The sequence below is a fragment of the Epinephelus fuscoguttatus genome, linkage group LG7 (genome assembly GCF_011397635.1).
Source record: "Epinephelus fuscoguttatus linkage group LG7, E.fuscoguttatus.final_Chr_v1".
In the NCBI taxonomy this organism is placed as follows: Eukaryota; Metazoa; Chordata; class Actinopteri; order Perciformes; family Serranidae; genus Epinephelus; species Epinephelus fuscoguttatus.
Window position 1 is genome coordinate 27,283,397 of NC_064758.1, and position 12,220 is coordinate 27,295,616.

Below are 12,220 nucleotides of genomic sequence, written 5' to 3' on the forward strand. Positions count from 1 at the left end.
GTGTGTGCATGTGTGTGTGTATGTGTGTGTATCACAGCATAGGTACAGCTGGGGGAAGAGGAATTTGGGCTTGCACCTGCGCGGGGATAATTAATGTGGACGGAGTGGTACCTAAATAAATCAGTGCCTCTCGCAGCCTCAACAGGACTTTTCTGTTTAGGGTCAAAATCTTCCCACTCTGCACTGGATTAATCATGCCTGCAAGCAGAGACGAGGTACAGGCGGCAGGGACACAAGCTGTATTTGTGTGTGTGTTTGTGGGTTTGTTTGTGTGTGTGTCCGCGCCTTCGTGTGCCCCCTCACAGAGAAGCTGTGAGGCTATTTTTTCCCGCCTCTACACCTCCATCCTCAGCATGGTAATCTCTTAGAGGACAAACAAAACAACAGAATGTCATAATTTTCACAGTTGTATAATTAGCCCCACCCTCTTCGCTACAGTGATGAATAGGTGAACCTTTTGTTTGCATTTGTCATGCTGCGGTGGCATTGTCACAGATGTGAGAACGTGTGATGCAGAGGTGCGGGGGGTCAATGCATGCAGGGATGGGTGTGGATGATGAGATGTTTCTGTATGTGCTTTTAGGCCTCTAGCAGTTTCCTATCCTCATTTTTCTCTGTTCATATATTTGCACTAAGGTCTCTCTGGTCGAGCGGTCCCCGGTCTATAGAGTGCTTATCTCCACCTCTCGCTGCAATCTCTGACAGCTGGTCGGCTGTTCTAGTCCAGTGCAGATCTACGTCCTACTCTGTCCACTCCTATCTCCCAGACAGATAGCCTCTGATTGATCTCATCACCTCCCTCATCTATTATTCATGCTACCTTTCATGTCCTGGTGGAGGAAGGGCAAAAAGTGGAAAGGAGACACTACCTGTTTGCTGGGACCTCTGTTTGGCTTGTAGACAGAGAAACAAGCCTACTCACAATTAGGAAGTAGGTTTTTTTGCCCTCAGACTCATCCAGCCCCAAACATGTGTTCATAGATCTCCCCAACCTGATTGATCTGTATAATGGAATGGAATAGCTTTGGAATTGCCGCCCCATGGGGGTACACAGAGATGGGCACAGGGACAGAGAGACATGTACTTACGGCTGTTTGGGGAGGAAATTAATGGTGCATTTTTTGTTTTTATAATGTGATTTAATGATGCAATTCGTCTAATAAAAAGAACATTTTTTAACATTTACACGTTCATTTACACATTCCCTCCTTCAAAGAGGGGAAACCCAGTGGGCCAATACAAACATCTCACTCCTCTCACCCACTCAGAGCGCTGCAGGCCTTTTTATTGCATTGTGATGGATGATTTCAGTTTGGCATTTTTCACCACCGCGCAACATCCAAATACACCCCCCCTCCCCATTTGGGTGCACGAGGAGGCCATCCTATATTCACAAAGCTGACATCTAATGCATATTGAGTGTGTTTTGTAAAGGATCATTTGATTGTCTTGTAAATGAAGCTTTGCCTCTCAGCTGCTAATTTAGCCACATTCCATCTCATTAGAGAGGAGAAGGAGAACAAACGACAAAGGCATTCTCTGAGAAATGAACCCGCCTTTGATTTCAAACAGCCATCACTGACTGAAATGCAAAACTGTTTGAATAATCTCAGATTACAGGAGTGCTACGGTAATACAACAAAGTTGGAGGGGTGAAAACAAAATGCAGACGATCCTCAGAGTGTCTGGCTCTTTCTCTACCTTTCTTTTTTTCCTCCCGCCCCTCGTGTTTCCCCACCTTCCCACCCTGTCCCTCTATCTCTTTAGAGGATGTGCAAGTGTATCTGGTTTCCTGAAGCGTTTAGCACCTTGGCCACAAAACCCGGACAGGAAGCCCACTCTATTTGCAATGTATCAGTTGCTCCGAACAACACTCCCCTTACCTCCACCTCCCTTCAATCTGCAGCTGGCTCAGCACACACTTCTCACATACCTTCACATGCAAACACTCAATCAATTTCGCAAATGTGCAGAAGGATTTTTTTCCTCTTAACGTTTAGTACCGTGCATATACTGTAACCAAGCATGCAGTCCCCATCAGCACTAACACCTCAAACTAAATGGACAATTGTACACACACACGCACGCACACACTCAGAGAATCTGACCTTGGCTCCAGTTAGTCCGGGGGTTCATCCTCCGGCCAAGCTGGCAAGTCAAATGGGTCCGGCAGCCAAGACAGCAGCCCCAGCCACTGCAAGGCTGCTGTCATCTGTTACACAGAAAGACACACAGAGGGACAAAAGCAGACACAGTGCAGAGAACAAGAGAAATAAAGCTTTAGAATAAAACAACACAGAGAGGTTACGAAGATAGGAGAGTGCAGGCGTTGTGTTTGACTTTATTTGTTGTGAGGCCACACACCTGCACGTTTCTCGCACGTTAGCACAAATGCTTGCATCTGTGTGCGTGCAAGTGTGTATACGACTGCACGCACATATGTATGTGTATGCATATGTGTGTGTGTGTGTGTGTGAGTGTGTGAGTGAGAGAGAGAGCGGGAATAAGCGCCTGAGGTGATGCCTTTTGAAAGGCACTTTAGAAATTAAAGCAGTGCCACTGTTCTGTAATGGGGCTTAAATGATCCAGAAAACACAAGATATATTGAGCATTTAATGAAACACAAAGCACACTCCTTAATTCTGCTCTCAGCTTCACCAAAGTGTCTGCCAAACCTGCTTTATGCCTCACACACACATACAGACGCCTACACACATTTTTCATCCATTGGCTTTATTTTTTTTTACTTTTATCTTGTTTTTGGTTTTAATCTTTTGATAAATACATTTCCATAACTACATTCTGACATCTTTTACACATTTTTTCTGCAAATGTGTGATTCTAACAATGATTATCATTTCTTTCGTAACATTCTGTAGTAGTGCCGATATGATGCTGGCATAAAAACCGAAACAATTCCCCAAGCGACTTTCTTTAAAAAATATAAACATGTTTTTCCCGCAAAGCCCATTTTTGTCATTTCACAAAAGACATCAAACTTCTCAGATGTTAAATGTTGTCTAACATGATAGTTTCATCAATGAACTTACTAGAAAATTACAAAATTGTGATTGAAATCAGGAACTTTCCAATCAAAGAATAAGTCTATGAATCAAACCAAACATTAGCTGTCAGCTTTTGGTACTTGACAGTATTTATTGACACATTTTGGTCCAAAAAAAAAAGTATTAATTTTTGAGCTGACTGCTCAGTTCGGTTCAGTTGGGGGCACACCACATAGTTCAATTCAGAAATCCACTTCTCCTATATGTTTCACTGTGGAGAGCAGAGAAGCAGTCACTCTCTTCCTCATTGTCTGTGAATGTCCTTTGTGGTTTGGCCATACATTAATAATGTAAAGGTAATGATCTCTAGACTAAAGGCCCTGTCCTGTCTTGTCTCCCCCTCCTTCTCTCTTTCTCTGTCCATCCCTCCCCCCCTTGTCTGTCTGCAGCCCGGATCGTGCAGCAAGGAGGATGATTGTCGGCCAAAGCGGGTGAGTCAAAGAAACAGAGGAATTCCTGGCTGTGCTGTAGAAACAACGCCGGCACCGTTTTGCCTCATTGATTACTTGAGGAAAAGGGGAAGGAAGCAAAGAATCATTCTGAGAAAACATCTCTCCTCTCTGCCTTTCCCCTCTTCCTTTCCTTTGCTTCTGAAGTTTGGGCCTGCAGAATGATGGATGAGGAACTTGCACTGTGGCCTCCGATGTCCTCTCCCTCTTCCTCTCTCCTTATCCTCCTCCTCTTCCTCCTCCAGACACACACACACACACACACACACACACTCAGACGCACAGTGTTAGCGAGTGATGGATGGGGAGCTGGCGGTGTGGCAGTAATAGCAGACACCCAGAACTACACTGCCACTTATTCATTTGTCTCCGTATTCACATCTTTATTTATATGTCTGTCCCCATACCAACATCTAAATATAGATATACATAATGGAAAAACTGAGCTTTTCTCACAAAAAAGTGTGAAACTCGAAGCTTTTTTGGCTGAACTGAAAGTATGTATGGGCCTTGTCATACACAATATACACTCATATAACAGTATCTTTTGTTTAGGTCTTCAGAGATTTGGTATATAAGTGTTAGAAGTTGACATTTTACTGGATGATTATGTGTTTTAAATGTAACCTGATTCAACTTTGATCAGGTTTGTGTCCTCAGTTTGACGGGCTACCTGAAACTCAGTGGTCACATCTCTGTCCTCCGAGTTCAGGTTTTGAAGAATGTCAGATACACAGAAATGATGGACAGCAGGCCGCTCACACAACATTACACATTATTAATCATGTTCACATTGTCTGAGGGGTGGGGGGGACAACAGCACAAAAATGAGACGGAGCAGAGGACGAAGAAAGAGGAGGAAGAGGGGGAGGCAAAAGAGGAGGGTTAGAAAGCCACAAATAACTACCATCAATCATCAAGCAGTCAACGTTTTCACATGTTCGGATGGCCCGTTATTGGCATCAGCCTGGGATCTATGCGTTTGTATTTCACATGTGTGCATGTGTGCTCGCTCCGTCTTGCCCAGCCCAGACTTCTCCTCCCTTTCTCGCTGTCTTCGCCTCTCCTTAAACTGACGGCACAAACAACAACAGTTGAGAAATCACCCTCGTCAGCAGGAAGCTGGCAGGTGTGTTAACTCCCCCAGTACCAAATTAGGATGTGCAAGATTGCAGAAACGCCTCGGCTCGCGTATCTCCCTTTTTAATCACAAACATTTACACGAGCCGGGATGGAAACACACATTAGGCTGTAGCCAAGGGTTTGCTTTGGATGCGGGGCAAGGCTTCAGATCGCGCTCACCCCTCCAAAAACCTAACTGGGATCTTTGCCTTTTAGCCTGAGAGAAAAACCTCAGGTCAGCCGTCGTCTGGGACGCTGTAACCGACTCGTGTAGGACAACTGCCCAAAAAATAAGTAAATGTGTTGAAGTGCGTATTAGATCATCCAAATCTGATCTCCTAGGATGGAACAGGGCCTATGGGACGTTGAATAAAAAGCAGGTTATAATAATTTGTTGCTTGTCTAAACGTGTTAAAAGTGTTTGAGAAAGTCATGCCCACCTGCTCCTTTGAGACAACATGACATGATCCAGGTTTCTCCTCTGAAGAAGTTCTTGTGGTGTTATTCATGCAGGAATAAAACATTCCTTATGTATGATCTGCAGCCTTTTGATGTGTGAGAGGGAGAGTGTCATTGTCAAATACACTTCTCCTCGCTGATCACTGTGGCCCTGTGGATTATGTTAAAACAACACTAGGGGGTGCTATAGGTTTGTCCAGCCAACTGTTGAGATTCCATGCAGCTCACAGCTCCAGATGTGTGTGTGTGTGTTTAAGTGTGTTTTTGTGCATGCAGATGTGAAAGTGTTGTGCACTTGCTGTCCAGAGAGCGATCCATTTCGAGGCCAAGAGTCAGTCTTCCTTTTCTGCCATCATAATCACGCCACATTCTGCCACAAGACCTCTTTATCATTAACTCAGTGTCTCCGGTTATGTCACCGAACGGTCAGAGGTTAAGTTTCTTAGTTACAAAGTGTCGCGTGATAGTGGAGTTAATAGATGAGAGGTTTTAGGAGTTGGGTCCATCACTTCATATTTAGTTACTTAATACCATTGAATATGAACAAACATGCTGAGTGGACATAAGTGAACGCACTAATTGGATGTTTGAGAGATATCATTTTAGTCTTGCTTAGGCAGTTTCAGAATTAGCAAGATGCACTAATTCTGTCTTTATTGATGCACTTTTTGTCCCTTGTACACACACACACACACACACACACACACACAAACACAAACTCACGTGGTTTCAGATGAGTCTTCTCAGTTTCAACACAGTAAAAGCAGTGTGTAAAAAAAAAAATCCCGGTTCCAGACCTATTAACTCTCTGTGTCGGCCGTGTTGGTTTCATTACTAAGATTAGGTTACAGACAGTCATTCAATCACGCAGCCTTTAGCAGAAATGGACTGTGATTTAGCCATCCTTGTAGACGCACAACATTCATGTGGAAGTTCATGTGCACATTCCTCTGCTGTGTTCGGCGGCACCGTTTCTTCTTGTGGAATTTTTCCATATTTGTGGCATCTGATGCTTTCGCTTTTATTTATACTGACATAGTACAAACCCTCTCATTGACCTCCAGCTCCATTGTTGTGGGATTCACTCGCCTGCGGCCGAAAAAAAATATCACATTAGGATGATCGTAAATTAGATACATGCTTTTCAAAGAAAGATCTAGAAAAAAAGGCAACATATTGAGATCCGCGTCTGCTGTGTTGTGAGGTCTTGGTGAACTGCAGTTGCATATTTGTCTGTGTGTTTGTGGCCAGACTGTGTGGCTGGGAGAAACAGCGCCCAGGGCACTGTGGGGGGAAAAGGACAGTGGCATGGTATGGTGATGCATTTCCACTCCTTCACCACGCCGAATATTTGTGTCACACTCTCAAGTTTGTGGAGAAGAAAATGGCCACAATATCTTTGGCTTGTTTTATGCCATGGGATATCTGTCCTATATTAATGAAGACAAATTCCTCCATACATTTAATTCCACTATAAACCATGTCCTATATTCACATGTTTTAGTTCTGAGAGGAAACACTGGAAATAATCCCATAAACTGTGGAAAATAGAACATTTTATGTGCGTTTCTCATTTAGATTTGTCATGGAAATTAATTGATTTATTTGTTTTTCTACAAATTATGAACAATAGAAAAACAGAGAAAGGAGATTTGGTATTTTATTTATAATATTTCATGACAGAAATAGCATTTTTCTTTCACATTTCCCTTGCACTTGGACCTGCCTCTCATTACCAACTGAGAAATTGTTTAATCATTGAACAAGTCATCCAGATGTGTAGCTGTGAGAGAGCGCTGTGAGAGACGGCGCTGATGTTCAGGCTCCAGACGAGAGAGACAAGTAATCCTAAACATGGATGTGTAGTAAAAATGCATGCATCTGTTCATTGTCAACCTGTAGGGATGTTGACTGATGATGCATCTGACTCCTTTCCTCTCCTCCTCCACAGTCACTTTCAGACTCCGACAGACCCCCCCCCCCCTTGCCTCCCTCCACAGAACATGGGGGGAAATCACGGAAACACACAGCCAGATTATTCACCGCGCTCCGTTATTGAATATGTGACTAACACAGTGAGAATCGCTCTGGGAAATCAGATTAAAAAATGAATTATTTATAAGGACATGGAATGCCGATCCGATAGGGTGGAGAGAGTGGATGAATACACCTACAATATAGCCCAAACAACATTACAAGTTTGATCATGACACTTCCCACTGTAGTTATTCATTTTTATAATGCTCACAAATGTTCCCCTTTATATTCTGATATTGAAATATGACTCATGGTAAAATTACATGGTAAAAGTGTTTTATTATTTTTGTTTAAATGATATTACCTACATTTTCCCTGTTTTTTTCCCCTCCACACACAGTCTAAAAGACAGTTTGATATATTTTCATGGAAGCTATAAAGCCTGGTATCAAATCAGTTAAACCACTTTTGTTGCTGTTTCCGTGTAAATTCTCTCCGGTGCATGACTCACACTTGAATGAAATTGAAAAACAATATATGAAATGTAGATTAAAAAGGATGCATGGGTTAAAAAAAACATTAAAATCCCTTATCATAAATCGTTTAACATATCAGTATTGATTCTTCTTATTTAAGATTTTACGCCATACGATAAATCTAATTTTCTAAAGGAAATAAATGTATGAGGAAGGACTTGTGATTATTTTTTCTGAAGATGATAACACATTTAAAAAGACAGAAGTGATGCTGGTTACCGGGACGATAAGAAGGATGTCAGTCTCGCTCTTTGCTCTCCATTACAGTAATAGAAAAGCTGTTCAAATAATAAAAAAAAAAGAAAGACATTACGAGCAATATTTATTATCTCTCAGCAGCAACCCTGCTCTGGCATTTACTGTGTGCAGGTTCTCAAATACTTAGGCCAGGAAGTGCATCGTCAGTATTTGTGTGTGTGTGTGTGTGTCTGTAGCTTCACACGCTCACACTGCATCCTTCAAACTGCTCGTCTCGCTCTCTGTGCCTTAAATATTTTACCTTGATTCCTCTCATTTTTAATTGATGAAAAAGTCTGGCCTTTTCGGGTTTTTTCCTCTAAAATTTTCTGATGCAAGTGTCTGCTGGTTGTTTCTGCTTATTTAGTGAAGTGTCACTCACCTGTATCACCGTCCTCTTGGAGATGTAGCGTGTGGATGAAAAGTTGCAACTTCACCAGGACCGCAGCTTTGCCACCCTCTCTCCTCTGTGTCTTTTCCCCGACCGTTTTTTGGGGTTTCTGCGCAGATGTAGATTTCCTTCCGCTGCTCGGTCTTTCTGTCTCTCTGTCGCTCTCTCTCTTTCTGTTCTTTGACAAGCAGCCAATGTGCTGACACGGGGAAGCGTTTAGGCATGCGGAGATGTGCCAGAGTAGTCCCTGCCTAAGTGATCACTCTTTTATCTGATTTTTGCTCTAACGCTACGGTCAAATGTTTTTCCATTCTTTTGCCTCTCTCTTTCCCGTTCTCACTCTCTCTCTGTCGTTTTACACCCCCTCCTCCTTTTCACTCTGTTGCACAAATTCACTTCACATTCGTACATTTCGACATGCGCACTCCTGGCCTCCAGTGACAGGTGTGGTGCTTGAGTCATGCTGCTTATCACGGATCACAGGTGAATGTGGTTGAAGGAGGTTATTGTATGCATGGGCCAAGCCACACATTTGGCAGCCCCCACGGGAGTGCCTGGGAGTTTCCACTGTGAACACACAGAGGTGAGCTCAAGAAATAATTCACATCTGGAAATAACCCTCTCTTCTTCTTCCTCACCAGTTCTCCTCTGCTTCCCCTTTGGCTTTTCGCCTTTCTCAAAGGGCTATTTTAGGCACTATTGTGTTAGTGGTTTCACTTTTACAAGTCCCTGAACCAGATATGTGGTCAGCTGGGCATCAGTTTGTGGAAGTTGTGGCAAGTTGACAACTATTCTTAGAGTTAGGATTTTTAATTTCCTTTATATCAGTTTAGTTCACATTGCAAATGTGTTTGTCGTACGGTGAATGATTTCAAACTTTACTGAATCTTTTTCATGGGGCTGTGCTGCTGTGTTTTTTACTTTGAACCGCTGGACAAGCTGGATGCACTTGGTTTTAAACAGACTTGTGAGAGCTTGTTTGCCTTGTGGACTTTTTCCCCACAGGGGGCATCAGGCGCACGCTGCAGCCCCCTCAGATACACCGTCTGCATCAGAGCTCAGGGCTCACATCCAGCCGTGCTCCCCATAACCATAGGTGTGTGATGGGAGTAGGAGTAAGAGGGGAAAGATGGGAAGGATGAAGGAGTAGTCACATCAGCAGAAAGTTGTTTTTCTGTGGCCTGGAGATTCTATTTAAAGTGGGGTGGGAGGTGGGGGTACGGAGGGAAAATGGGGAGGCAGACTTGGAGTGGTCCACAGCCTGGAGAAACGGAGGCAGGATGAAGGAGGGTGTATGGGTGGTGGTGGGAGGGTAGGATGTGCAGGTTCCCTCTGTTTTTGGTTTTGATTGAGGTTGGAATGCGTGTGTGTGTTTGCGTGCATTTGAAGAGGATCCATGAGGGTACCTTGCTGCGTGGGCGCGAATGTGTGCGAGTATGCCCATGCTTGTGTGTGTGTGTGTGTGTGTGTGTGTGAGGTATTAATCTTCTTTGTCAGTGGAGCCCAGATGCAGGGCCCTTCCAGCAGCACAAGCCCGCACTCAGCAGTCTGCATTGGGCTCTGGGAAGGAGGCATGGGGTGTAAGTGGGGGTTTTTGGGGGGGTGGATGCCGCTGGTTGTGCTACTAGAGCGGGGTTCTCTGACGGAGAGGGCAAGGGGGACAACACACAGCAGATTAGCTAATGATATTAGCCAGAGAAGACCCTCAGGTAAAACCCAGTGGTCGCAATTAGTGGAGTTTCTTCGAGGTTGCCCTGTGGCCCCTATACACACACACACACATACACACACACACACACACACACACACACACACACATATGCACCCACGCATAGATGTATACCCACTCCTGCTTGTACATGACACACATAAACACCATCAAACACCTGCATTAAGTACTGATGCAAATCTTGCTCCACATTAAATTATAACCCCTCTCCTTGCTCTCGCCTCCTGTGCTGCCTCCCCAATCTACCCTTTACCCCGCTCCTTCTTCTCCCCATTAACACCGCTCATGAGCTCCCCTTCGCTGTTTGCCCACTGTGAGAACAGACGAACTAACATGTTTGCTCTGCGGGAAACACACACACAGAATCACTCAACGGGAGCGCAAATCGGGACTGCGAGAGAGCCGGCAGACTCTGTTTGAGAGTATGCTGATGTGCACAAGTGCTCAAACACACACACACACACACACACACACACACAAAAGCATACGTTCACACACAAGCTAAAACTTCAAAGCAGGGGGTTGCAGAGATTGACATAACAAGCTGATAAACCTCTTTCTCCAGTTAAGTTGCCAGGACAGCGCTGAGAAGAAAGGTGTTGGTATCTGTTGGTGATGAAAGATATTAATGTTTTAACAAAACAGAGTTGATTTCAAGCACATTTAGTAGTGATGATGCTGGGCAGAGCACATACTGATGTGAAGGCTTGTAATCAATCACAAATCCATCTGAAAAGCAACTGACTCGACTCGAAATGATCCAGTTGGAAGTTGTTCATACTTATGCAACTAAAAACTAATGTTGTTAAAATGAAAATTTGTTGTCGTAGCGCATACAAAACATGCAGTGTTAATATATATTACGAGATGATTAGCAGGGGAACTGATTTTCCCACTTAATTAAGTTGCTGTTCTCTTTTCTGAAACTTAATAGACCAGATAATTAATTGACAAAGTATCTGATAATGAAAATAAGAGTTGTAGCCCTCTTTGCTCTGTATGTGCCAAAATAATTTTTCACACTTGCGTTTGTGAACCCCACAAAGAGCGTAAATACCTGCTCACAAACCAGCAGCACTTTCGAGTTTTCCAAACATTTGCTTTATGACTATGGCTGCTCATCGTTTTTCTTTCCATCACAGCAGATCCTCCCTGGCAGTTTATGGTCTCTGAAATAAATCTTCCGCAAAGTTGACAAACAATACTGTTACTGAGCAGTGCGAAGTGTTACTTTATCTCCCTCTCCACCTCCTCCGTGAAGTTGTGATCACCACTTAGAATTACGCACACAACCTGCCGCGACAAGGTGACGAATTACAAGAGCTTTCAAAAACATCTCTTTCGCTCTGACTCTTTCCTGCCTTCCTGGCTCCAAGAAGTCTCCCTTTGTTGTCCTCTGCCCATAATTCTTTCACAGTGCATCCGTCTCCGTTTTTCATTCGTCCCCTCTGTCTTTTTATACGCACAAACTGGCCAACGATGGGGTAAAATTATTTCACTGGAATAATAAAGAAGGTTAAATGACCAATCTTTACAGGGTATGTGTGTATGAGACAGAGAGAGAGACACTTTGAATAGTCTCCCTTGGCTTGTCAGCGCCGTCTGGTCTTTTATATGGCCTTCCTTATTATAATGCTACTTATCTTATCCAAAAGGCCATCAGGCCGGGCGATTAATTTAGGTACTGTATCCCTGGAAACGATGGCTTCCCTCCTCTCGCTGCTGTCCCTCCCTCACTCCCTCCATCTGCAGGAGATTAAACCCAGACCGGCTCTACTTTTCTCTCTCCTTCTGTCCATCATAGTGAAAAATTACCTTTTAGTCTCCTTCCTTAATCGCACTGGCCGCAGAGCAATCAGACAGGAAATAATGGCTTGGCGTCTGGCTGTGCAGGCTCTCCACTACAATGCCTCAAGACTGGATTGAGGTGAGAACGGGGAAGCCTCCCATTAATGATTCCTTGTAAGTGTCATCTTTCTAGAAATACAGATAGTGTAAAACTATCAGGGTGTCAAATCTTTGTGGAAATACATTTATAAATGTTCGGCTGCTTCACAGGACGCCCTCTCAAGTCAATTTTCTCTCGCTTTTGCACTCCTGTTCCCCGTCCTGCCTTCCTCATTCGTCATTTATTCTCCTCTCCGTGAGCTTTTGCAGAAAGTTTATCCCAGTTAAAAACAAGATTGAACTCTAAGAGTGACTCTGAAAGCAAAACTAAAAGCAGCATTTATTTTTCAGCGTGTTTCGATCCCGGT

At 43.8% G+C, this 12,220-nt stretch overlaps 1 long non-coding RNA gene across 2 annotated transcripts in view; it reads left to right on the plus strand.

Annotated features, from left to right (window-relative positions):
• The window catches only part of LOC125892354 (uncharacterized), a 277,449-nt gene that overhangs the window by 30,290 nt on the left and 234,939 nt on the right, over nucleotides 1–12,220 (plus strand). For both annotated transcript variants that reach the window (XR_007449735.1, XR_007449734.1), the window contains exon 3: nucleotides 3,455–3,496. This is a non-coding gene — a long non-coding RNA (uncharacterized LOC125892354). The remainder of the gene's footprint in view (nucleotides 1–3,454; nucleotides 3,497–12,220) is intronic.